The sequence below is a fragment of the Dioscorea cayenensis genome, chromosome 16 (assembly GCF_009730915.1).
Source record: "Dioscorea cayenensis subsp. rotundata cultivar TDr96_F1 chromosome 16, TDr96_F1_v2_PseudoChromosome.rev07_lg8_w22 25.fasta, whole genome shotgun sequence".
Taxonomy (NCBI): Eukaryota; Viridiplantae; Streptophyta; class Magnoliopsida; order Dioscoreales; family Dioscoreaceae; genus Dioscorea; species Dioscorea cayenensis.
This window is the reverse complement of record NC_052486.1, coordinates 7,139,924-7,144,314: the sequence shown is the minus strand read 5'-3', so window position 1 is coordinate 7,144,314 and position 4,391 is coordinate 7,139,924.

Genomic DNA, 4,391 nt, shown 5'->3' with positions numbered 1-4,391 from the left:
AAGTTTAAGTGAAATCATGGCACTTTTATGCTCAATCAAACAACTTTAAACGAAATCGGATAAATTTAAGTTAAATCGGACGAGTTTAAGCGAAATCAAAAATTTTTATGCGAAATCGCATAATTGTAAGTGAAATCAAAGAAGTTTAAGCGAAATATAACCATTTTAAGTGAAATCGGATAAGTTTAAGCGAAATAGTTTACTCTTAAGCGGAGGACGAAAATAGTTTAATCGAAATCAAAAAAAGTTAAGCAAGAACATAAATTATTACGCGTAAACGGGGAAATTTAAGCGGAAATATATAATATTCACAAAAAAGAAGGGTTTTGTGGAATTAAAAATTAAAAATAATAATTAAAAAATCAAAATAATGGTTGGAGATAAGGGGACTGAACCCCGTGCCTCTCGCATCTAAAACGAGCGCTCTTCCATTTAAGTAGAGTTTAAGGGATATCGGTTAATATTAAGCAAAAACAGAAATTTTTAAGTAGAAACAGACAAATATAAGTTGAAATAGATAATGGTAAATGATATCTCCAGAAATTAACCAGAAAGTACATACAATAAGTGACTACTCTATATACTATACGGGAAATATTATTTATGAATGAGGACATAATTTAGAAGAATGAAATAAAATGACTACACATCAAGCAAAGAAAGGATATTTACGACGGGAGTGAAGAACACAATGGCATGTCTACAGCATTTGTATCTGCATCAACAATAAGGTCAACGGCAGCGCTGTTTAGTATTTGATATATTTGGCACATACGCTTGAAGTCAATTTCAGAATCAATGGGATAAATAGTTCGGTTTGCATCGGGTGTAACAAACTTCACTTTCACAGTACCAATGTCAAGCTCCCATCTTTGACATATCTCATCTAGAATTGACTCCCAAGGAGTCAACGCTGTGAACTGGAGGACTCGGCCCTCCCCCTATACCTAGCAACTGCGCAAAAGGTATCTATTGGCTGCTTGCATGAAGAAAGCATGGTCAACAATTGCATGACAACAAAAAATAAAACCAAAACAAGTGTGGAGAAGCTCACATGAATTGTCTTCCGAGTGAAGAAATATTCAAAGTACAAGAGTGCAAAATAAAACCAGAACAACGGGGAAGAGACAAATTTATCTATCATGCGTAGATGGAAACAAAAAAACCAACAAAAAGGATGATGGAAGAAGAAGAAAGCAGCTTGGGTTAAAGAAGCATGTAAAGTTAAAACTGACAACCGTACTATTTTCCAAAAAGTTGACAAGACCAGGTGCCAGCTTTCCCTCCAACTAGCAGGGCAAAAATGGAATATTGCATGAAGTTAACTGACGGAGTTACAACCAGGGACCAAACCGTCAGCAAAATAAAAAAGAAGGGACTATCTGTCAAATTCAAATGTCAGAGGAACTTTTAGGGAAGTTTAGAAACTTTCAGAGACTAAAAAATAATTTTTCCTTTATTTGTTTGTGATTAATAAAGCTATTAAGTGCTTCTACATCTCCTTCCCCTTTGGAGCCTACAACCCACAAGTTCCAAATTCCTCCTCCCAAAATATTAATCATATTTTTAGTTTACATTAGTAAACCAAACGGTTATTATTTCCAGAAAAAGATGATGTGTGCTAAGAATTGTATGAAATCACACATATAGATTTACATCAAGGCTGGCAAATATATATTTTTTTTCTTCATAATTTTTGGTTGGATGAGGGTAAATATATTGCTAAAATTCTACTAGCTTCACATGCGGATTTGAATTCCATGATCTGACCTCTCATATAAGTATTTTAATAACAGAATTTTTAAATTTTGAAATTATATTAATTTATAATCTTGATATTATATATAACTTACATATAATTGAAAGAATATGTCTTAAAAGCTAAAACTAATTTTATTAAATACTTTTTAGAATAAAACATGTGAGAAAGAATTGTCACATGTATATAATATTAAATGTTAGTATTGTATAATTAATATGAAACTAAATAATGGATATGTTTTAAATTAAATTTTCAAATATGTTGTATATAAGACACGCAAAAAAAAAAATTGTAAATATATACATATGGGTAGCAGTAATTTGGCAACGATCATAGATTTATTATCTACAAAAGTTCATAGATCGCTATTCATTCCCAATTGAATGGTTGTTATGCCGCATGTATAGTAAACTTTATGAACAGTAAAGTGTGATAAACAGTGAATAATGAACAGTGATTTTATAAATAGTAAAAAAGTATGATGCACAATAATAAATATGTAATAAAATATTAACCATTGGATCATTCATTGAAACAGTACTCGTGTAATTCAAGCCATTCAAGTTTATTTGTACACCCAAAAAAAAAAATAAAAACCCAAAAAAAAATAAAAACGCAAACTCCTTCTCACCTCACCCAGCCATAAACAGTGAATAATAAAATAGTGATTTTATAAATAGTAAAAAAGGTGTGATGCACTGTAACAAATGTGTGAGAATGTGGATCATTGAATCACTGATCAGAACAATACTAGTGTCCACCCCATACATGGTTTTGGTCAATGTACTTGATACCGTTGCTTTCTTTCTCCACAGTATTATGTGTCTATCTCTCTCTAAATTTCTCTCTCTAATTTTTTGTAATTTGTGAACATCTCTATATTACGGTTCACCTATATATATTAAAATTGAAATTGTATCTTTATATAAGTGAAAATAGAAAATAGAAGATGGAAAATAAATATGGTTTAAAATAATTTTATTAGATATTTTAATAAATCATGTAAAAATAGCTCTGGTTCATGTATATCTAAAATTTTGAAATGAGAATTATTATTATTATTATTATTATTATTATTATTATTATTAGGGGATTTTTTTTTGCATCTATGAATTTTAAGTAAAAATAAAATTATACGGGCTAGTCCTATGTAGCACAAGCCCGACCGGGCTTGTGCCATGCCTCATGCAAGGACCAGATCAAATGTTGGTTAGTTGTTTTGGTTTTGCACTGTTAGCAAGAGGGTCATATTGCCCCAGACCACTCCCGTGGCACTCTAGCAAGGCCCATTTGACACCATGATATATTGCAAAAAAAATAATTAAAAATATTAGTTATTATAATTTTAATAGTCATTGACATAATAATAATAATAATTTGAGTTATATTGGAATAATAATTAAATATTAACTAATAAAAGAACAATTTAAATTTTAAAATAATATTTAAACTATTTATGATAGTAATTAAACTCGGATAGATATAATATGAATAATTAAAAAAATTGAAAGAGAAGGGGATAAAGTATGGTAACCCTCAAATACATCCAACAAACACTTGATTTTGAGATCAAGATTTTCAAATCGTTAATGAATTGCAAGCATGCCTAATGGGACACAAGTTCACCTCCCATATCAAGTAGCAAAAATGTGCAAATATGTAACGGTCAATCCCATGAGGGAATTGAATACTAATATTAGCTCACCTCCAATTATCTAGCTGGTCAAAGTGTTGTTTAAGTGTTTAACAAGAAAACTAACTAAAATCAAGATTTTGCTTCCAAGAAACTTAAATGTAATCTTGTAGAAATTAAGATAATGAGAATGGTGCTCCTATGAGATTTCCCTTGCTTGTTCTAGATGATGACTTCTATTTATGGATTTTGACCTAATTCATTATGAACATTGGGTCATGGAGATTCCTCTCATAGACTATCTCTTATTTCTAAGTGACCAACCCCTAGACAAGGTGGAGCAAGTATTCGCATATTCTCCCCTTGAATGCATTTCAATCTCATGAACCACATTACTAGATCACTCTAGTTCGGAGAGTTCTTATCATCCTAACCATGAGAGATGATTTTAAACTCTTTCAATTACAAGAGATCATTCACACACTCTGGCTCTAGCTAACTAAGCATATAATCAGTCATAGGCTTGGACTCTCACTGACTAACCTATGCTTATAAATTTGGGCTCTCTCTAACTAAATTTGCAGATCAAGTATTGCCACAATTGAATCTCAATGCCGAAATGAATTAGATCAATATAAAAGAAATCGTGAATAATATTTTATAACCAAGTTCCATCAAATCCAACACCATAAAGATGCTAGCCTTATATGGATGAGAATGTCATACAAGATATAATCTAAACCCTAAAAAACAATAGAGTTTCATGAACTCCCTCAAATTCATAGAATGAGGTGAAAGAATGACCCTAAAAGCTTCTATGCTTACTACTTTTATGCCACATCAATACGCCATTAACACCGTCAACGGCGAAACTATAAACAAAATTTTGGGCGTGTAGAATTCAAATTTTAAAAATAAATTATAAATATTACATAAAATTTATTAATTCAAACTTGAGATTATAATAATCGATGTTTCAAAAATATACAATGTACA